The sequence below is a fragment of the Notolepis coatsorum genome, assembly GCF_963971535.1.
Source record: "Notolepis coatsorum genome assembly, chromosome: 13".
Classification (NCBI taxonomy): Eukaryota; Metazoa; Chordata; class Actinopteri; order Aulopiformes; family Paralepididae; genus Notolepis; species Notolepis coatsorum.
This window is the reverse complement of record NC_140177.1, coordinates 53,277,061-53,301,340: the sequence shown is the minus strand read 5'-3', so window position 1 is coordinate 53,301,340 and position 24,280 is coordinate 53,277,061. Positions and strand designations below refer to the sequence as shown.

General features: G+C 41.9%; 1 protein-coding gene and 1 long non-coding RNA gene across 3 annotated transcripts in view; one reads left to right on the top strand and one right to left on the bottom strand.

Moving 5' to 3' along the window:
- The window catches only part of adgrl2b.1 (adhesion G protein-coupled receptor L2b, tandem duplicate 1), a 144,605-nt gene extending 122,698 nt beyond the window's left edge, over nucleotides 1-21,907 (bottom strand). The window contains 1 exon segment of the mRNA XM_084327664.1: nucleotides 21,405-21,907. The gene's annotated coding sequence lies outside the window, so the exon portion shown is untranslated.
- Nucleotides 21,908-22,112: 205 nt separating this feature from the next.
- On the top strand, nucleotides 22,113-24,002 carry LOC311239592. Of its 2 annotated transcripts, none has more exons than XR_014620433.1 (4): nucleotides 22,113-22,240; nucleotides 22,724-22,745; nucleotides 23,477-23,560; nucleotides 23,848-24,002. It is a non-coding gene; the product is annotated as an uncharacterized lncRNA (long non-coding RNA). The 2 variants fall into 2 exon arrangements; XR_014620434.1 differs by having other exon boundaries at nucleotides 23,388-23,560.
- The last annotated feature ends 278 nt before the right edge of the window (nucleotides 24,003-24,280 follow it).

Sequence of the window (24,280 nt, the reverse complement as noted above, 5' to 3'; positions counted from 1 at the left end):
GGGTTTGGCTGTGACACAGGCTGTAACCATTTGTCAATCAAAAAAGAATCAATAAACGCTACTTAATAGAACACAAATGTTCTTAATACTCGCTGAATATACGACGCATCCTGTTCACCACTATCATGTTTCTACTTTTTAATCCCTTTTGTTCTAGTTGATTTATTACGTGTTTTTTTTTACGCTGTTATTTGCTTTTGCTCTTATTCCAACCATTGCCATGCAGTGCTGTAGACGCCCAGGCCAATTCCCCCCCGAGGGATGGTGAAGTGTTCTCTCATGTTTTATCACTACATGCAAAGTGACATTGCGATTTTGATCGGCAGGACTGATGTCTATCATCACACCCAAATACATTAACCCTTTCACCGCCCTTCAGAACTGGCAAGCTCAAGCGGAGCTTAAAGGGATCTATGCCGACCATTTGAAGAAGCCTATCTGATTTTTGTCATGAACTGGGAGTCGTTTAGTTTGTGGCTTTTCAGACACTGGAAACTGAAATTATTAGCATGTGTTAGCAATGCTAGTTGCAATTACATTTAAGTACTTCTTTCGGAAGGCACTACATGTCACTCTTCAAAGCAATTGAAAGAAAAAAAATATATATATAAAATTAATAAACAATCTTGTTAACACTAGTTAACTTTGTTTGACCAAGGAAAGCAAAGGTTGTGATTCGAGGATCAGGAAAAGAGGGTGGGGTTTCAAATAGGTCACTTCCGACATCGAAAAAACAATACACTAGTGGGGTGGCCAACCCGCGGCTCGCGAGCCGCATGCAGGTTTTTGCCCGCCAATGTGTGGCTCCTCCCTCCATAAAAAAAATAAAAAAATGTTTGTCATTCATTCTATAAGACATAGAATAAACATTTACAGACTTTTTTTTTAAATGGTTCATTTGCTGTTCTTGGTATCTAATTCTAGGGACATCTATGGATCTCAGGGAATGTATTCCCAGTGTCAGAAATATTGTGTATGTTACTAGGCTTGAGTAATGATCCAAAGGAGAATATCAATTAAATTATATATATATATTTTTATCTTTGACTGTGAATAACACCATGCTAAAATTTACCAGACATGAAAAATCTAAGCAAATGAATAAAGGGAAGATGATTAAACAGAAGGTTTTGTATACAGTACTGAATTCTGCCATCCAGACACATGCAATTTGAAATATGATTATAGAATATATCAGGCCTATAAATTACCTTATTATGGCCAAGTCGCCATAATCTATGGATCGGGCCAAATCTCCCCTTTCCAATGGCAGAATTCAATCTGGATTTAGTATCACCAGGCGTGATTCACAAGTACAGTTACTTTTTTATAATGTCAATTTCTCCAAAATCTTATCAGATTGCAACGTAGTTTTTTTGCTAGATGTTCACAGAAAGGTAGAGAAACTAACTGTGTTCTGTATTATGGCAATAAAGTTCAGGTTTGTGGGAGATAATCCCAAAAAATAAGAGAAATAAAAAAGTTAATCCAGAAGTCAGATGATTGACGGGGGCTGGCGTGAGCTGTGTAGGGTAGTTTTTCGAAATTCTAAAGTCCATCAAAAGCCCTGGGTCTCTTCCTTCAAAAGACTACACTCAGTGCGGCTAAGTGGCGCAGTGGGCAAGGCGCTCGCCTCTAACGCAGAATATGCTGGGTTCGAGCCCAGCTCTCGGCGTTGCTACCGGCTTGGCTGGTCGTTCATACTAACACATATTGGCAGTGTTAGGGGTGGGAAAGCCGGTGGGTGGGGATTGGACCTTGTGGACAGCGACTCCTACAGGTCGGTTGGTGCGCCTGTACAGCAGAATCAGGAAGTATTGGGGGCAGCGTGAGCCTCCCACGCATTACTCCTCGTCACTGAGAGATCGCGCTGTTCAGGTGAAAAGATGCGACAGCTGCTTCCTCGTGTACCGGAGGGGACATGTGATGCAAGGCTTGGTCCTCACTGCAGCCGACCAGTGGGAGGCATAGTCTAGCAACGTTCGAGACAGGGGAGGGGAGAATTGAAGGGAGAATTGGCCAATGCGAAATTGGGATGGGAGAAAAATAGAAAAATTTGAAAAAGTGAAAAAAAAAGAAAAAAAGACTACACTCACTTTTGGCTGTGCCACTTCCTCCCGTCAATATGCGCCAGTTTCCGAATCAATGCCCTGAGATTTCTATAATCATATATTTCACTAATAACAGTTACAATCATTGGTAAACAAACGTTCTTTTCTGGGATGATCCGAGCTGTGCCCGTCCATGTGTAACGCTCTGTTACACATGGAGCAGTATTTGGAATGGCGATCAGATAATTGGATTATTTCTTTTGCATTACATCAGATACCAGGTAAGGACTCTATATATAAAATCTTGCATTGATCTGATATTTCTTTCTACCGCGATCGCGGCTGTCTGTGTGTCTGTGTGGCTGTGTGTGTGTGTGTGTGTGTGTGTGTGTGGCTGTGTGCCGTTGGGTGCAGGAGGGGACTGGGGGAGCCTCGCGCTATGAGGCCCTTTTCATTCTTGCATGAGGAAGGATAATAACGATGATCTAGCGTTGATTTCAGGATGATTAGATAATCAGGCGAAAAATTACGTGTTTAGTGTATTCCACTAAAGGGCTATTATCGCGTCTTTTCCTGGGATTACTAAGAATCACCAAAACTATATTCATATTCAAAACGGTATAAAACAGAAATGTACGGATGAAAAAACTATCCGTTTTGTACATGTTGACTGGAAGCAACTCACTGATAATCGACGGGTGTATTAGGGGGCTTTCACATTAGCCATTCGGGGTCGAATCAGAGCGCGATCGCACCAAAATATCGCGTGATGAGAACGCTCCCCCCCCCCGTCCCCGGGGACGTTGATTCGCTCCAAACCTGGACCGCTGGAATAGGTGCTCTTGGGTGCGAACCAGCGTCCCCGACGACGGAGCGGGGCGTGGTGTGCAAGCTTACTGTAATGCTTTCATGCTTGCTTGAATTTTGGGCAGATCAAAACATACAGCAACAACTGGACAATACCCACAAAAACAATATTTATGGGCAATTTGGCGAGTTCAGACCTCAACCAAACAAGCATGTTGAGCCTCACGGCTCAGTAGATGAAAACTTCGAGATGAAGCCACGTTACAAGCCCAAGACTTCCCTGGCTTGCATTAGGCCTGGCAATTTTTTTGCAATTGCTATGTCTATACATTGGTTTCTTGTTCCAATGCATTTATTTCTATAGACCAGTGGTGCCCAACCAGTCGGCCGTGATCGACCGGTAGATTGCAGGCTGATTTTCAAGTAGACCGCGAGATAATTTTTATATGACATTGAGTATGTTGTCACGTCGCGGCTGAGATGAGACTTGCTTTAGCGCAGAGCTTTCCTCTCATTTCATTATAGACACAGACCAGCGCGGACCTTCAATGACATGCAATTGTAATTTCATTACACAGACCAGCGCGGACCTTCAATGACATGCAATATAATTGATGCGAGCAATGGGCTAACGTTAGCTGCTAAGTAGGCTTGGGCGATATAATTTTTTTCACCATGACTTTCATTTTCATCAACGGGGGGGGGGGGGGGAGCTAACAATATACTCGTTATCACCATACATAACGCTTATATTGAAACACGTTGACATTAGGGCCGTTCTTTCAACCTAGAAGTGCACTTTCTTCAACCTCGAACCTAAATTCCGTGTTACCAAGTAAACAAATCACGGAACGATAGCCAGTTAGCCCGCACCATCCAGGTACTACTATAACGTTAGCTCCCAGTCCCAGAACGGTAGCTAGTTAGCCCTAGGGGTGGGACGATACATCGATCCAGATCGATACATCGATGTAATTATCAACAATCGAATCGGATCGATGCGATGTAATAAGATCGATTCATATCGATACTCTTATTTTGAAAATCCTGTGGCGAGTCTCATATCCGCCCAAGAACAACAGCAGTAGCTCCGTGTGTGTAGATGTTACAGCATAGCATTCTCCCTTTCTGTGTGTGTGTGTGTGTGTGCGCGCGTCTTTGGAAAGACCAGATGAGGTCAGAGGAGTTTGATGTTTAAATGTTATTTAAACATAAACAATATAATACATAATAAATGTAGGCCTATACATGATCATGCAACATCAACAAATTGTTGTAGGAACGGTTTGGGAGAGGGAGGTTGTGAGTTTTGAGTTCCAAAAAATGTAGCTTAAAGTTTAAAGCTCAATATATAAAAACGTGGCACTTTACAGTGAACAGGAGGTCTATTTGTATTAAAAACAATAGATTGATTTTCCTTTAAATGTCTGGAAGAGCTCAAAAATACAAATGTCAAATGATATTTTCATTACCTTTTTTTTTGTTGATCTAAATGTTACTGATTGTGTTAAATGGGCATATGATATCATCTCATATCGATCGCAGGCACCTGAATCTAATCGTATCGTATTGTATCGTGAGAGACTTTGTGATATCGGCAAATATCGTATCGTTGTCCAAAGAATCGATATCGTATCGTATCATGATGAAACTGGTGATTCCCACCCCTAGTTAGCCCGCACCATCCAGGTACTACTATAACGTTAGCTCCCAGTCCCAGAACGGTAGCCAGTTACCCCGCACCATCCGGGTACTACTAATGTTAGCTCCCAGTCCCAGAACGGTAGCTAGTTACCCCGCACCATCCAGGTACTACTAACGTTAGCTCCCAGTCCCAGAACGGTAGCCAGTTACCCCGCAGCATCCAGGTACTACTAACGTTAGCTCCCAGTCCCAGGACGGTAGCCAGTTACCCTGCACCATCCAGGTACTACTAACTAGGGATGCACCCAGGGAGCGAAATTTACTTTTTGACTCACCGGCCAGTGGCGGGTAGATGGGAAGAGTCTACCCGCCAAGCATATTTCTTACCTGCCAATTTTTTTTTGATTAAAAAAATATATATATATATTTTATATAAAAAATTTTTTTAAATAAAATATATATTATATAATCATACTTGTAGTTGTATTATCTGCGAGACATCGCCACCACGCAATAAGTCAAAATGCTTGCTATCGGCAAACAGCTCCACTGTCTGTGTGTATACTTGAGTAGCCTCCAGCTCCAGCAAGGATTCTCCGGCCCTGCAGCTAGACCCTATATTCAGCTAGACCCTACATTCAGCATGCAAGGATTCTCCGGCGATGCAGCTGGACCCTATTTATAACGTTACGGTTCCTTTGTCAAATCACATTCAACATGCCCTCAGCTAGAATACGCATTCAATCAATGTTATAAGACATTGATATCAGGAGCTATCTGTAGCTACTGCTAGCCCGGTAGATAACGTTAAGATAATTTAGTTTACTGGGACAGATAAGATCTAACGTGAGCTAGCTAAGCTAGCTAACGAGGGAACGGAGGTATTATGCACTCAAGTCGACTATTGCTGGAGCATTTGTTGATATCAGCAGCTATCAGTAGCTAGCCAGCTAGATACCGTTAGACAATGCCTCGTCATGTATTAAACTAAAAGTGAATAGTTGACTGGGTCATTGTTTAAACAGTAACGGTAGCTCAGCCCGCATATCGCAATGGTGGCGTTTCAGGAAGTAAACAAGCCAAATGAGAGCTTCCGATTGGTCATTTGCTTTCTTTCTCATGAAACCAGTCACGTCACTCTACTGTGATTGGACCGTTGACTTGAGTGCAATGTGGGACTTGTAGTTTTTTAACGATCTCGCGGCGGAGAAAAAAAAGACGAGAGCGGCTATAATCTGTACTCGCTAGGCCTGCCACGATAACACATTTTGCTGGGCGATTAATTGCCCCCGAAAATATCGCGATAAGCGATATTATTGCGACCAGTTAGAGAATTTTTTTTTAGAAATTTATTTCCCAAAACTTTTATTTTGAAGCCCACTGCTCCGTCTTTTCCGGTGTTTTAGACTTTTATTTTGAAGCCCACCGACCGGACCGGAAGTATTGTTGTGACTATGAGCCGACAACTTGTCTCGTCCGGTTCTGTTTTTGAGCTAATAACAAATGTTGAGATTGTTGGTGAACAACTAACTTTAGGTTAGTTTTAACGTTAGCTACTAACGTTAGATGCAGCTACTACAGGCAATCAACGATGAGGAGGAAGCGTCAAAGCAGTATATAATAGAATAGCTGTGGTGCGTAAGCACTGCAGCACGACTCGAAACTACCGGAGTGTTATAATAAATTAATTCATGTTTAACTTGTCCCCGTGTCCAGTCCTTTGACTAGCCCCACCTGTTCATTGTAAACAATGATGCATGTAATTGTATTAACGTTATTCTGTGTTGTACTTGTAGTTGTAGCTATGCTATACGTTGTATTTCGTTTGTTAGCTATTTAGCTAATGTTGTTAGCATGGAATGAGAATCAAAGCTCTATCTTTCATCTTTATTTAGCAGTCCAGTTTCTCCGGGCAGTAGCGAGTAACTACTTGGGTCTAAAAATAGCTAACGTTACACTACAAATAATGCTACTTGGTTAAAAGGAGCAACACTATTGAGAAATGTAGTTAAGCTATGTTACTCTAGTAACGTCAGCGGCCCGCCTCCCAACACGGACAGTGACTGACAAGGGGCACTGGTTCCGCCTCATTAAAACAAACGCGCAAATAGCAATTAATCGCGCCCGTCAAAATCATTGCATTCATTTTAATTATCGCAGCAATTAATCGATTTATTGCTTATCGCGGCAGGCCTAGTACTCGCACAATCAAAATAAGAGTATCGTTATGAACTACACGTCTACACGCCACACGGCGGGCAGCCCTCTAAGTGTCAAGCGCCAAAGGTAAAAACTGACCGCCCCTGGCGGGCGGCGGGCTTTAGTTTCGGTCCCTGGATGCACCGATATGAAAATTTGCCACCGATACCGATACCGATTGTTCAACTAACACAATCGGCCGATACCGATACCGATTCAGATATTTGTGGCTACACATTTTTTTTTAAATATTTTTTTTGTAATTTGTTTTTAATTTTTTTTATGAAACTATTGTATATTTGTGTTACAAATTGTGCTCACCGATATGAACATAGGCCTCTTTACTTACTTAAAAAAAGGAAACATCAAGAAATAGCACTATCTCTCTCCCAGTATGTTCTGCAGGGCTGCATCTAGATACTAGTTCTCCCAGCATGGTCTACCCTGCTGGGCTGCAGCGAGATACTATTGTCTCAACCAATGAAATTTTGATTGACAGTCGATTCTGCCAATTACGTCACACACCGCTTGCACCCGCCTCTGCTGTTACCACCAATCGGCAAGCCGTATACATTTTTTACTTCGGCTTTTGTCCGCCATTGATTTTGAGTTGACGAGAGCTTTTCTACAATAACAATAACAACGTTTAGCTTTTAGCTCCACAGGATGACTTAAATGAGGCATAATGATTTTACTGCAACTAATGTTATAATAAAACAAAGCCTTTCTATTCATGTGTCTGATTGAAAACGTTATTAACAGATTGCAGAATGGGTAAAACTCAGGGCTCTGTGAGCAACGGAAGGAACTGAGCTAGTATGAACGCTTGCTACGTTCGGGTAAATAATATGCTGATGTTATTGAACACGTGTAACACTAACTATATAACGTTAATGCCACAAAACGAATGCCTTGTTAATCATAAGTAGTAACTTTGATGCAGTAGCTTGTGTGTGTGTGTGTGGGGGGGACTAGTGGGGACGGCGTTGTGCAGGTCGCAAGTGAACTTTTTTTTGTCTTGACGCTACACAAATTGATGGATATTTATCGGCTACTGCCATCGGCACATTCGAGCTTATCGGCCTATAGGCCGATTGCAGTCAACAAGGCACTTATCGGCCGATACCGATACCCGACCGATACATCGGTGCACCCCTACTACTAACGTTAGCTCCCAGTCCCAGGACGGTAGCTAGTTACCCCGCACCATCCAGGTACTACTAACGTTAGCTCCCAGTCCCAGAACGGTAGCCACGTAACCCTCTGCTGGCGCGTGCTGTGCAGTGCACTACAATCAACTCCGTGTCAGTGTAATAGCAGTCTGTGACGTCACGGTATTGAGAATCATACCGGCGGGATCTCGAAATACCCTGGTATACCGTAATACCGTCATACCACCCAAGCCTACTGCTAAGTTATCCAATAACTAGGCTAAGCTAACTAGCGTTAGTCGCTAACCCTGGAAAACGCTCAAAGCGAACTCCACGACACCAGTTCCATTCGTGAGAAAAGGGGGTGGGTTATATTGACAAGGCTTGACAGCAGAGGTTCAAAGATAACTTCATATTTATTGGTTATTCGTTTCTTTATATCGGGCATCCAGTTTCCATCCGTGTGTTCCACTGTTGATGTGTTGACATTCGAGTGTGACATCATCGCCTACAGCAGCTTACACGCTCAAAACGCAAACCATAAACAAAACCCGGAGCGAACCAAGACTGCAGTGTGTACACAAACCAGAGGGGGGAGAGGGAGGGGGGGAGTTTGCACTCAAAGACGGAGCGAGGACAGAGCGGAGCACCCGTTCCTAATGAGAAAGCCCCCTTAGACCCATAGCTATAATATAAGATATATTTTAAGCACTCGCAAATCTCGCATTCCCCCCATTGATTAAAGCACTGGTATACTAGCGCCCTCTGGCGCATTAAGCGATGGCGCAGAATGAGTTAATGCACAATAAATATTCAACATTCTCTTTTGAGACTCCGCCTCAGACTCTTATCCTTTGGCACTAAAAGCTAAACATCCGGTATGGCTGTCCGCAACATGTCATTAATTGCGTGCATGTGTGCGAGAGGTCGATCAGTGACGACACTTAGGTTAGCCACGTTAACGTGAGCTAGATGGAAAGACAATGTAACGTTACTGGTGAAAAGGTTATTTACCTTGGAATACTCCTTTGCCAACTTGCTGTACTTTGCTTGCAGGTCTGCAGCCATTATTGCTGGATTATGAATAGCCCCAATTTTAGCCAAGGTAACGTTAAGCTAAAACGAGCTTTTCAGCTAATGCTAATAACACCAGCAAGCGAACACATCAGAGCTCCCCGTCACACCGCTCTCTCGGGACAATGGCATTTAAGAAAGTATCTGCTGTTAAAATGACAAACAGCATTGACACTTTAATTCACGGTCGATTAAAAACACGTTTGTTTTATAATGCTCACTCTCAGCAGGAGGATACCGCACGTGTTGTTGATAAATGACGTCATATGGGATCGGAGCATAGAATTGAAGCGTACTCGCCGATACCGATACCAGCATTTTAGGCTGTATCGGAACAACTCTAAATAGGACTAAATAACATTTAAACATGTTATTTTAAAATGCCCCTAAGAAACATACAGTCAGTGTTTGGTTGCCATTAGTAACATGCTATCATCACTTCATTAAATACTGTCTCCCATAACAAGCAAGGAGACATCCACTCTCTAATCTGTGATGTCATACTAATGCACTGACAATAGGCCTGGCGTGTGAGGCGTAATTTCCCCACCAAAGGATGAGGATGAAAAGGATGAGTGTGACAGTAACCTGGAGGTTTATGTTCTGTGTATTTTTTTTATTTTGTCTAAAGTCCCAATCAGTGATCCAAATGTAAACAAACTGGTATCCCAACCACCGTAGCAATGGAGCCATGTTTTGATTCTCAAAGTTGATGGACTGAGCTCTTGATACAAGGACTAACACTAGACAACAGGTAAATATGCGTTTTGAAATAGTATTTGCTGTGTTTTGTGGCTGTAAAACGGTTGTTTATGTTGGTAATGTTTGTAAACAGTGAAACAGACCTATATTTGGACTTATGGGTTAACAAATCATTTTCTATCTACAGATAAAACTCTTCAAGAATGTACGTGAATATATCTCCACATTGATATGGTCAATACCCCACCATGAAATATAGCTAATTTAGTTTGAATAAAAATGTAGACAGGCATTCCAACATTTCTAAAATCGACATTGTTTCACAAACTGCAGCCTTTTCTCTTTTAGTTTTAGGAAATGTATACAAATGTAATCACAACTAAAGACTCGACTACTCTTGACCGAGGGAACACAATACATGGATCCTTAACAGAAGTAGCATTCCCCTTCTTATAGTCGTATAGTCTTTTGCCGGGTCTAAAAGAAAACACAATCGCCAGGGTGCTTTGTGTACTGCCTACAAATACCAATAAACGGACACCATACCGCTTCTCAATGCTTCAAACACAAGCCTCTGAAGCTTCTGAAGTTGCAAAGCTTATTCTTTGCTGCCAAGTTTTGCCCTGACGCCGTGGCTTAGCCCAACCGTACCGTATAAGATGCCGGCTTTATTTTGTTTTCAGCCCCCATGCCCCCCCCCCCCAGTACACCATTCCTCCGTGTGTTAGTGCGGTGTCCCTTAGTTACTGGATAAGAGGACCCGGCAGCTCGGAGAGTTAAAAGCCTGCCCCTGTCCCACTCATACGAACAAGACCATCAATAATTCACCCTCATCGGGAAGCATTATCTAACAGCCTTATAAAATTTTCAAAATGGCGGGGTGACAACACAGAACCGCAGGAGAAAGTGCTCCGTAAGAGGACACTTCCAGGTGGCAACAGTGTGGGCAACAGATGTGTTTCGAGGCGGACGTGGGAGAGGTCTCACTTCCCCGATGCTCTCTGGTGTTGTCAGCCAGAGCCTCCGAGGCCGATTCAGCCATTACACTACAGCAGACGGACGCCTTGGTGCCTTACAGAATTATGGCATGGTGAATGAAGGATAAGCCAGGATGTCTCCTTGATTTTACAACCAGGGGAGCGTGTGTGTGTGTGTGTGTGTGTGTGAGTGGAGCTGAAAGGTGGAAGCGTTCACTAGGCTGTATTAACGCCCAGGCTCATTCTCATTGACAGTGAAATCCCTCTAAGCCGAGATCAATTACACCCAGCTCTGCTGTAATTAAAACGTCCTAACAAAGGTCTTAGGAGCACAGGACACAAACCTTCTTGTTGAAAATAACCACAGCCAAAATCTATATTATCTGCAGGGAAAACTATTTTAGATTAGTTTCAGCTTTCCTTTGCTGTCAAAAATGATAAAGAAATCATTAATGTTTATGCGTGAATACTGGGGGGGGGGGGTTACGATCCATCTGGCTCCATTTCCTATCTTAATAATTAAGTTATGGGTCGCCTAGATGGAGTTTAAGATATTGACTTTTAAATAAAACAAAAATATGTGGTAACGTTTTCAATCAAAGAAATATGTGATAACTGTTAACAAGCCCGTACAATGAAATATTTGCTATGGCATACTGCCACAAAAAAAACGGAAAGAAAAAACATTCCTTTGTTTCTGTGGCCCCAACTATAGGGAGGGAGGTGTAGTGGTTACGTCATTGCTGTTTCCCGTGCGGTCCACCCCTCTTGAAATCGCAATGTATTTCCAATGGACCCATTTCTAAATCGTCTCGTTTAAAACAAATAAAGCATGAACATTGGCATGGTGTACCTTTCTGTGTGTATTCGTCCACAATCTATAGCTCAACATGAAAAAATTCGCAATTAATCGTAGCAAAATAACAACATTTATGTTTTTGTTCACTGAGAAACTACACAATTGCCGTGACCGTGACGTGTATTAAGCGACAGCACTGAACGACAAGTGTTCTACTGGTAAGTGTAGTTCTTTTTTAACAACAAATTTAAAACCTTATAACTAACTTTATTTCAACCAAAAATGATAATTTTAGTGATAGAAGGGAACTCGTTTTGTGCTAAATGGAAAGCTTGCCAATGTTCACGAGGCAGAATTACTACAATAGCCGATAATACATTTTCCCAATGATAAATCCCTATACGGGTGGACCGCGCGGGAAACTAAAATGACGTCAAGACTACACCTCCCTATAGAGAAAACCAAATATTTTTTTCTCCTTTTAACCATGTTTGATACTTAACTGTGCACTGCTGAGAGCCGACAGGCTGCTTATGACTCCCCTAACTAAAACTCAGGGAGCAATCAGCAATCACAACAACTCCACTCTCCAAATATCAAGATCTGATTTGCTTGGCTGATCAACAACAAGCTTGCTTCTCTCGTTCTTTCTCTCTCTCTCTCTCTCTCTCTCTCTCTCTCTCTCTCTCTCTCTCTCTCTCTCTCTCTCTCTCTCTCTCTCTCTCTCTCTCTGTCTCCTGCAGGCTCTCTCTGGATTCAGGAGGCTCTCGAAATGGAACAAATCAACAGCTCCACAGGAACGAAGTGAAATGAAGGGAGACTCACTTCACTTTTTCAACAGGGTGCCATTTTTGGTTGGGAGAATGGTTTCTTCATGTTGACTTGACAACTATCAAAACACTGACAATCTATCTACTGACCCCCTCCATTTCCCCCCCTGTATGCACCGAGCAGTGGAGGTACGCCAAATTAACCACCACTGGGGTTTTTTCTATTCATTTTATTATTATTATTTTTGTAAACAAAACAATCCACTCTCTCCCCTTCAAAATGCCAGAGTAAACAGCCTTGTATAGTGGCCATGTAAATATTATGGACTTTCATGGCTGTCATAAACTGTGTGCCCAAACTTTCTAGGCAAAGCTAAAATGCAATTGTGTGCCCAAATCTTCTAGGCAAAGCTAAAATGCAATTGTGTGTCCAAACTTTCTAGGCAAAGCTAAAATGCGATTGTGTGCCCAAACTTTCTAGGCAAAGCTAAAATGTGATTGTGTGCCCAAACTTTCTAGGCAAAGATAAAATGCAATTGTGTGCCCAAACTTTCTAGGCAAAGCTAAAATGCAATTGTGTGCCCAAGCTTTCTAGGCAAAGCTAACCTTCAGCAACGTCATATGGCCGTCAAATGCTCCGTCTGATCTCTTTAGGAACTATATTATTTTGCTCTACATATCTACTAGGGCTGCAACAATTAGTCGACATAATCGACGACGTCGATTATAAAAAATCGTCGACGAGGAATTGTTGCGTCGATTAGTCATTAAAAAAATATATATATATTATCATTTTTTTTTTTACTACCTATCTTTGTGAAAGTGGCTTCTCAGCTCTGGTCCAGCCAGCTGAAGACTTCTTAGCTTAACATAACAGACCGACAGTAAGTTTGGGGGAACTAATGGGATAACTGGGGATGTTGTTTGGTCCTGACAAGAGTCTCAAAGCAACTCTGAGGTCATGCTCAATGTCCAATCTGTTCCTCTGCTCTGTCTTCAGCTGGACCAGAGCTGAGAAGCCACTTTCACAAAGATAGGTAGTGCAAAAAAATATATATATATTTTTTTTTTATTATTTTCTTTTTATATATAATTGTTTTTCGATTAGTCGACTAATCGAAAAAATAATCGACAGATTATTCGACTACCAAAAGTCATTAGTTGCAGCCCTAATATCTACATCAATTCACACACTTGTGAGTATTAGCTTACTGATGTCAGCACAATGATGATAACAACACAAGCAAGCAATGTTGAGCACGGATTCAAGATTATCGTTTCGCCGAAGGGAACACTGTCCTGTGACTTCACGTGACGTGAGTATCGCACAGTAACGTTACAGCAAACGCAATTTCATCATTGAAAATGTCATTACATTTAAGTAAATGAACACTGTTTGATAATACCACAGTGTGGTGATGCAAGTTAATGTCACAATATCATCAATCATTTGAATATTATATTATTATGTTGTAATATGTTATTATTGTAATTTGATCAATAACAAAAAGGATTCTGAGCACGTGCTTCACCTCCACCGCTACAACTCCTATCCTAGGAAACACTGCTCTCAGCATAGGACTGATCAAAGATACCAGTCTTAGTTTTACTAAATGTAAAATTAGGCTGCAATTACATTATAGCCAAAACTATTTCGTTTCATTTAGTTTTTCAGAACGCTGTTAGAATGCAGGCAAGTTAGACGTTGTTTGTCTCGTGAGCACCGAGTGATGTATATACATTAGGGCTGTCTTAAATACTTCGAAGCTTCGAAGCTTCGTTCGATGGCACAAGCTTTGAACATAAAAAAAAATCGAAGTTTAATTTTTTTTTTTTTAATTCTAAAATGAATAATTTTTTTTTAATCTTGCGCCTCCATTCCAATGAAACGAAAGTATGCGGCGCCTTCCCGCCTCCATTCCAATGAAACGAAAGTAAGCGGCGCCTCGACTCCACCTCTCTACAACAAGCACGTGGAGATTATCTGTGTTGAAAACAACAAGGACATGTGCAGCAGACATGTCGACGAAGAAGCGAAGCAATGCCGTTTGTTATTTAAGACTATGTCGGACAGATTTGTGTTCATTGTGCTGCTTTTTTAAAGTGTCCCGACCCATATAAAAATATGTCTTAATAAAACGTGCTTAATTAAGTCGAATTCTGCCTTTGTCTCTATCAACTACATATAAATATTTATATAATTGTTTGCTTGATAGATGAAGGTTGCAACATAATTATGTAATGTCATGTCGTTGGCTGTGAGAGCAGCCCCACTGCACCCAGGCAGCGCAGCCGAGTGAAACCTTGTTGGCTGCGTCACAGTCACGAATGGGGCTACTTAATTCATTCATCCAATCCACTTTATTTATAGAGCACATTTAAAAACAACAAAGTTTACCAAAGTGCTGTACAAGTCCCACAACATAAGATACAAAAAAAAATATATATATATATATATATATTAAAAAAATGTGAAGCTTCGAATTAAAATCGAAGCTCGGCCCCGAAGCTTCGATTGCCAAAAAAAGCTTCGAAGGTCAGCCCTAATATACATGTAGTACAATGCCAAAGCAGTAGGTGGCAATGTAGCTCAAACATGAAGGCCATTTTCAACCAATCAGAAAGGTTGAACGCGTCACTCCACGTCCTGCTCAAAACAGAAAACCACCATCTTTAACCCTTTTCTCGCCAATGACGTGTTACGACGTCATTCTCCGCCATGCGTAATCTGCCAATGACGTCGTACAGCGTCTTTGAGATCAATATTTCAAATTTCTGTCATGGCAATCATATTTCACCCACGGAGACTTGACGGGTGCTGTAGATCTCCTCTCAACTCTCCAACGGTTCAAGACCGCCACCTGGTGGCCGATCAGCGAGTTGCCAAAACCGGAAGTGAGCGGCCGGAAATGGTGCTCACCCATATTTTGTCCGGCCACTCGCTGTCGCTCGCGGGACTCCATCTCGACACACTGGACATGGATCCGTTGCCATAACTCGATAAACAACATGATTGGACGTATATTAGTATTATACAACCTGGAACTGGACCAACTAGATCGACATCCCATAATAACGATATTTTTGCTCCAGTAGCATCCCCCATCGCTACGAGGAAGCTGCGGTGTTTCAGCGTGTTTGATTATTATTATCCATACAAACTGCTCTGATCTATATATCACCCATACTGTCTACATAAATGATTTAACGTCGGCCACGGACTTATAACCCCCCCCCCCCCCCCCCCCCCCCCCCCGGGCACCAGCAGATGATAAATCATAACGTCTAGGACCACGTACAGTTGACATTTTTTATCTGGCGTCAATCAGTATCAAACTACATTTGATGATCTAATTCTAATATATGTATTTATGGCTATAACTCACGTTCTATGGAATGCTGCAGAAAACGATAAAAACATATAAATATACTTTAGACCGTATTTTAGTATGAATGTGTGAATGAAAAAGTAGAACGTTGCTACATCCTAAACGATAGATACTTGATGTTGAATGGGCCATAGTAATGTCAATTTAGCAATACAATTAAAAAAGTTATAGCCCTGCAAAGAAGGGGAACATCTCCATAGACTTACAGTACTATGGAGATAAAAATACTATCCCACTGACCGAAGACAGAACAAAGATGGCCGACTGCATTAACACATTGTGAAAGCGAGTCTTCCCAAGCCTAGGTAATAGATTCTCTTTGGTGTGTATGTGTGTGTGTGATTCCCAAGGCATCTCACCCTCAGTGACAACGCCTGCCAATCAAAGCCCAAGGAACCTTGAAGGGCTTTGGCAATATCTGCTCACCTTGAAAACATAATGGTTCCATCACAAGGCACACGGGTGACACCAAATAGGCATCAAATGGTTGTTAGATATGGTATACGGGAAGGTCTGGCAGAGGACAGGTGATTCCCTGTCTCTGAAGAATGTTTCCCCCCACTTGGAAACAGCTCTTTGATACCGGCCTTAAACGTCCTTCTTGATATAAGATATAAACGGCATCAAATGCTGAGCAATATGGCTGGGAGGTGACATCTACGCATTCCGGGACTCACGGAACGATACGAGAATATAAAAAAATCCCAATTTCCTTGCTATAAAAAATCCTCGCAACATGTGAGCGAAGTGAAAGGATGACATAAATATAGGCTATAGCTTATTCTGCTGCGCCATAACCTTTAATTTTCAACGAGCTGAAAGGGAATCGCAAAAAAAGTATCCCGGTTACCAGATGTACCTGGCATTCATTCAAAAAGAATTGCTCAAGAACCCTCCTCGGAAAACCATTTAGAACGGTTCAATCTGTCGATCTCCTGAACCCCTGGAGAATATTCGATGGCAAAAAAAATGAAAAAAAATTGGGAAAAAAACATGGGACTTGATTGATGGGGTGTGAACAGATACCTGCTTGGATCGCTTTCTCGTCAGCACAAATTCAAATAATAAACCGTGATGTAATGAGATTTACATTTTTATATGATTTCAACCAAAAAGAAAATCCACGAAGGAGCACTGGGGGAGATGTTTCCCTGCGGTGAAGCCAGGCCTATACACCACAATATGTAACCTAATTATTATGATGCTTTTTTGGGGGGGAATCTGAGAAACAACAAGAGTGGTTTGGTTTGTCAGAAGACGGATGGCCTGCCAGATACACCTAATACCAAGCACAAAGCCTTCAACCTCTTAATCTGCATGCATCCCGTGACCTACCTTATGAGAGGACCAAATAAAGCACATTATCTTTGTACGCCCCAGAAACTGAGCAGCGTCCTCTTATGCTAATATCAGCCTGTGCAGGCCAGGAGAAGCTCCGAGGGCGGTCCAGACAGCTCACAGGTCAGTGCTAATCTTCTGATATATGGAAGCCTAAAGACCCGCGACCATCCATCACACCCCGTCAACGGCTCCCCAACAGGGAGAGCTTTGGCCACACCAAAGGGTTAATGTGGACCCCAAAAGACCTCCGACTATCCATCATTTACAAAAAAGACGGTCTCCTCCAACGGTGTGCGTGTGATATGTGTGTGTGCTTTACAAACAACAAGGGGGGTAGGCTTCTCTTGGTGGTGGAGAGGAGTGAGCAGTGAGTGCCATGAAACTCTTTTGAGCAAGAACATATTATCCAGCCAGTGAGACTGCAAGAGACATAAGTTCCAGGCCGCTGTTGATCATTAAAAAAGTTAACTGTCATTTAGAACTCAGGAAGTGGTGGTGTGGGAGCCTTTCCTTCAGACAAATGTTCTTGCATGGTTGGAAATGAAAGGAAAAGACCAAGAGCCTGTATTCGTCCAGTGGGGTCAACTGTCCCAGGACAGAGTAGGCTAATTTGTTGCTGTTGTTATGGTATCCGTCCCTGTAGCTTTCAGGGGAAGATGGCCAAACAACAAAGAGCCTAGCATGACCTGCATACTATTAAGACTAATATCAATCAAAACCATCTCATCTTTCTCTTGCTTGTATTCTCTCTCCCTGACTCTCTCTCTCTCTGCCTCCATCTGTTTGTTTCTAAGTTTTGACAGTGAGTGTGTCAGAGAAACAGTACAAGACAGCTGTCAAACCAACCTGCTCTGAGTGAAGATGGCAGGTGAAGTTTCCTCTCTCTCTCTCTCAGCCCCCAGACAACCCTCCCACTCGTCGGCCTCTGATGTGATTCTGTGTGAGCGCAGGAAGTGTAGAGTGCTCTTGACTCTTCATTATGCGTTGGGGGCAGGTTGGAAGCATTTGGCTCACTTTATTACCTAGGAGCTGGATGATCAGGGCCATTGACCCCTACTATGGCAGTGACCGCCTCCACTGGCATAATTTACACATTCCATGCTCCTGGGCTCCCCAACCACCAAGATGCGCCCCCCCCCCCACCCCCACTTCCCACCAGACAGCCTCACCTCTCTTTCACTATTAACATGTGCTGATCCTGATCTTCAAACAGGAAGATGCAACCAAGCTCCTGCAGGCAGCAGCAGGAACTGGTTTTGGTTCAATTGAAATTGAATACTTTGACAATGCATATTTCTGTTTTTTCTTTGTGTGTGTGTGTGTGTGTGTGTGTGTGTGTGTGTGTGTGTGTGTGTGTGTGTGTGTGTGTGTGTGTGTGTGTGTTTGTGTGTGTGTGTGTGAGTGTGTGTGTGCGCGTTTGTGTGTGTATTTGATTGTATGTGCACACGTTTGATGCATTCGTGAGCATTCATGAACATGCGCATGTTGTGTTTGACATCCCCATTAAGCCAAATATCAGAAAGACGTAAAGGAGGAATCAATCAAAATAAAGGCTGTGGAACAACAACACCCTGTTCTGCATTCTGTCACAGCCAAGCAACAGCTGCACAGCACAGAGAATAAATATCATCTCTATGACAGGAAAAACAACAAAGTGCCAAGTTATTCAAAGCACTGCCTCACAGAAAGTTTGGATGTAGGGATGTCCCGATACCAGTTTTTTTCAGACCAAGCACAAGTACTCACATTTGGGTACTTGCCAATACAGAGTAACAATATGAGTACCGTAATTCCTCTAATAGTAACCCCGGCTTGTATTTGTTTCAACTGTAGCGAGTACCAGGCTTGTATTAGGAGGAGGCCTGTATAAGAGGGAGGCCTATATTTAAAATTTTCAAACGGATCATAATGAATAAATCAACATTTTCTGTCAGTTTGAACCCAGTAAAATGTACTGGGTTCATTTATTGAAACCAAGTACTGTATGAAATAGTAAACAGTGCAATTACAGGTGGTCACTGGTCATTTCAACGTTTTCAAAGTGAAATCAAGTAACTAGCTCAGTATGCAGCTCAGTATATTAGTAACCCGGCTTGTATTAGGAGGCCGGCTTACAATTGCTTAGCTCAAGAGCGCACCCGGCCATTAATAGAGACCCGGCTTGTATTTGAGACCCGGTTACTATTAGAGGAATTACGGTACTTAATAATACCATTACAGTTCTAATAATGACTTTGAAAACATGTTTTATTTTCATCAGATGCACCTCACTTTCTGACTAACAAATTAAATATAATAACATGACGCTGTTGCTGACATTTTAAGTTAAATAATACATTAAAGTATAAAAATATAACAACATTTTTAACATTTAATTTTGTGTTTTCCTGAACAAATACGGCACCAGGTAGTAGCATCGGAATCATTTTACAGGTACATGGGCACAGTATTGGACCCCAATGCCAATACTAGTACGGGAACGTCCCTGAGAGCTTGATGCCTTAACGTCATCTAGCCTACTTTCAACGTTCAACAAATGAATTCTTGAAAAAAGAAAAGGCTTCCAGATTTAGACAACCGGAGCCAAAATAACATTCAAAATATGTACAAGTCGTTTCCCACCAACTTATTCAGGTCAGTCATAAAGTGGTGGGTTTCTTTTCTCAAATTAAAATACTGCTGTTCGTGGAGTTTTCGAGTTTCTATCTGTAATGAAAGATATGGCGGAAATGTTTGCAGAGCAGATTTTGGTAAATCCCCCAAAGGGGAACACTTCTCTCAAATGATGATTCTAAAATGTTACTTAATACGTGGCTTTGGCAGTAGATTATGGTGGCCTATGTCTTCTGGGAATCCACACACACTCTTGCAAAATAAAGCACAGTTTTACTAACTGACACAGACCCAAGCGCAACAAATGCTTGCAGTGTCCAGCAATCCCTTTCTTCAGCCTACACCAGCATCACCAGCGACTCTCCCGGGGACAAGACTGCTTAGGAGTGGGGGCTGCTACTGGCTCAAGTTCTCTTCCATTCAAATGCAGACACTTTGATATGTAAATTGGCAGTTACAAAAAAAACTGCTAGAAATCACACCAGCACGCATTCAAACCATTTGCACAATGTGAGATGAGATGGCACTTCCTCCCAAGGCAGCATGGACAAATGGACCAACCCAACAAGTCTTGGGGTGGGTGAGAAAGGGGGTGGACGGGTGGGTGGGTTGGGAGACACAACGGAACATTTGTCCCAGTGAATTCCTGCTTCCATACAGTTCTGTTCTGACATTCAATTAATAAATAATGTTGCGGTTATCCGTCTTGTCTATAGTCCCATATGTTAGTTAAGGCTATATTTTCTCACTGGGATCCGACTGACTTGTCTCGCTTGAATCACCATTGAATGGAACATTTCAACATTGAATCATTTAGATGAACCCATGGTGGCAAATTATACTTTCCAATATTCCCTATAACATTGCCTACATACATGACTGTTCAGGTTTTTGGTATGGGTGCATCAGTATTATAATAGTACTATTATCAATCTTCTATAATATTTTGTGAAACTTTGAATTACTCAGTATTTATAGGCCGTTATACAGTCGCTTTTGCTTACTAGGTCTGTGCAGAGAAGGCTGCAGCCCTGTCTCTAGGTACCACATACTGAGAAGTGGTTCCTTGGCCAATAAAATCAAACCGTGTGTGTGTGTGTGTGTGTGTGTGTGTGTGTGTGTGTGTGTGTGTGTGTGTGTGTGTGTGTGTACACATGTGTCTGTTTGTTTGTGCCCCATCATCACACATGGCTGGCTCAGATCTGTGAATTATACATGATCGGTGAAATTATCTTATTTTATGGCCGCAGAATGGAGGAGATGGAGACAGTAACTGGCTTCTGTAGGTCACAGTGTCCTGGGCTGGGGGGTAATGTGTTTTAGTCCAGCCCCAGAGGTGTTATACTCTTGAAATTACCACTTAAATCAGTCAGTTGCTAATAAAAATCTAATTAATTCCACACAAGTCGTCAAATAATGCGTGACAAGACTTATCTCCCATACACTAACGTGACATTCTGTTCTGTTCTTATATTCAGAAACAACTACGCCCGTTGGTAGCATGTGAAGGAGCCAGCCAAAGCCTTTCAAGCTATTTGAAATGGGATTGTCTTCAATTAGCTTTGAGCCTTTTTTCCCAATTTGGCCAGGTGACTATGCGGGTTTCACTGACACATAATAACTGAAATCCACATCTGGATAACCCTTGTAACTTCACATAATCCATAGCCTCGAACCCTTATAGCTCAGTTTTTTAGTTGCCATGATGCACCCACTTAAAAACTCATGAATGGACCCCGTTTCTGACATATCATGCAATGCTTTAGAGTTTACGAGTTAAATTTAGAAAATGATCGTCGTTGGTAGGCTATTTATCTAGACAGGATAAGTACAACCCCACATCTCCCTCTTGAACATGTAGACAATTGTTTGAAATAGGCAACTTACATTTGTGCGTGTCTCCAAATGCCGATTTTGGCGTAGGGTGCAAATTTCAGATCGACACTAAAAGCACCTTTAGAAGAAGAGGCCCCCCGAAACTGAGCCGCGGCGGGGAACACAAAGACGCCCGAGGTTCCGAAGCATGCTCCACTTTACACGGGACGGGTCGTGCTTTTTCGTGTGGCGGGTTATCTCTCTCAAGTCCACGCACACGTCCCAAATAGTTCCATTGCGAAGGGCTGCTCAGATTGAACTATGGCCACTAGTTTCCCCTCCAGCCTCCTCCGCACGCATCCAGCCTCCTTCTTCCGAAGGAGCGCAATGAAAAGCCTGCAGAATCGGACTAGTACTTCAACGAATCAACCCGGTCTTATTGCAAATTAAAACTCACACTCGTCTTCCACATTGGTGTCAAGTCTGAATCTTCCCAATACTTCTTCTCAGGTAGCAGTTCGGCCTAATAATATGAGTTAATATAGTCTGGGGTGCCAATTGCATCGGGCTTGCGCTCCCGATTATCCCCCGTTTCGCTCCATCCACACGCCGCGCAGACAGCGATCCAGTCGGACTTGAGGCGAAAACAAGACGAGGAGAAGCGGCGCACCGGCTGCCTGCTCTGCAGCAGCTGGCTGGAAACGGATGACCACAAAACCTGGAGCGGAGTGTGGAGAGGATGCGAACTGGTTGCCTCATCCCAGAGCCGTATAATTAAGAGTTCCGCCACTCCGACCCACCTTGGTTGTTATCGTGGAATGCGGAAGTAAAGCGCCTCAGGGGGGGTCCGTAGTTCAAGCTCTCAGCTCATCGCCATTCATTTCATTGTTGCCGAGCGGCACTCGCTGGTAAGTTTACTTTACTTTACTTACTTACTGCATTTTTTTTTACATTTTAACGCATTAGCAGACCACTCATGGATGTAGTCAATAGTGGTATTTTATGTAGCAATCTTTAGTTTATGTTTATCATAAGTTAATAGCTTGTTAGATTCTAAATGCAGTTAGATAACGTTACCATGTATATGTAACGTTAAATGTATATACACTCTTTTTCTGGACACTTTTTGTATCACAAACAGTACTGTATTTGCAAATCTGGTATGTCATAAATGTATAGATGTAGCAGTAGGCCTACTGTATATCTGTATGTCGTGTGTGTCATATATTTCCTGATGAATTGAAAATGGGGGACCCTGATGTAAACAAGACGAAAGTCTTTCTCTGGTCTGCATCCCCGTAACAATTGTATGTATTGAGCTGTACTGTACTGTACCCATTCTGCAATCTGCAAACCAAGAATCAAGAGGTTTATTTGTCACATCATTCCAGGTTCAACTAGAAGACTGATAAGGTGAATATGCCTACCATATTACTACTACACCTGCATATAACCCATACAACTCTGTATGATATCAATAATGCTGTAAATACCGTATACATATATTTATATTTACCGTATATATATTTATACACATTTGTCGGTATATACCTGCATATAATCCTTTTTTCATACCTGTAGTTACTATATCTATATCTGTATCTGTACATATCCCTTACGTACTCTTACTAGTTACACTGCTGGCCAGTATGACTTACTACCATAGTGTCTTTAAACCTGTATCACTGTAGATAATAATACTATAACACCGTACATACTGTACATCTGGTTATAATTATTACTCAGTAGTACTCTTTATATATTTTGTATCCAGTCTAATCACCTGTACATTGAATATTGCTATTGCACTTTACTGCTATATTTGCACTCCGGTTGGATGCCAAACTTATTTCCGTTGTACTGTACTTGTGCTGTATAATGACAATGCATTTTAATCTAATCTAATACAATTTTGTGTTGAGCGACATTTTATCTCATGGCACAAGGGCACATTAAACATATTTTCCCTTATTCTGAAATACAGTATATATAAATAAATATATATATATATACTGAAAATATATATGTTTTATATATATGTTTTTTTTTTGATAGATTAGAAGATAACCATTTGCATTCGAGGCACAAATGTCTCTGACTTCTTTCCATGTGCAAGCCTGCCAAGATAACTCAAATCTCTGCAGGCTTTCTGGATTAAAGGGGTTAATTACATACGGATCCCTTTCTCTGACCGATTGGTGCACCCGAATGCTGCACAGCCGACCATGGTAAGACGTTGATCTATAAAAGTTAGATGTTATGATTAAGCAAGCAAAATATGTATACTAAAATATCAAGTTTCCCACAGCAGAAACTGGTGGGTGAACTCTAAACCCTCTAAAATATTGAAATCAAATAGAGTTTTATTGTCACATACACAATCATACACCTCTTGAAGCAGGATGCTTGCATGCTGTGGAATGGAAATGTTAGAGATGAGAAGAGACACAAGGTGTGTGTTGTTGTAGAGTGCATGAGCAACTCCATAACTCTATCTCCCTGTTTTGTTTTCTAGGATAAATTACCACTATAATGACGTGCATGTGTCCAGTCTGAGGTGAGCAGCAGTCGTGACAGAAAGGCCCTAGCACTACCAACAACAGGAGTGGAAGACTGGACCTTTACCCTCTACCTGGACATATTATAGGCCTATAATAATAAAAAAATGTGTGGAATGCAATTGCTTGCCTTGTATTTTTTCTACTGTTGACCAAACTTCTTTCTTGGCTTAATTGAGTAGTATATCAATGGTTACAGTATGAAATGTAAATGCTAAGAAATGCAGAGTAAACAGCTTGAGATATGCTATTCACTGCATTTTCACATGTGCATGTATGAATGTCTTATAGATAGCATTAGGATGTGTAGAAGCACAAGTCTCTCTGCCACTCCCCTGAAATGCTATTATATATATTGAATATAAATAGCCCACATATAATGTGGGCTGA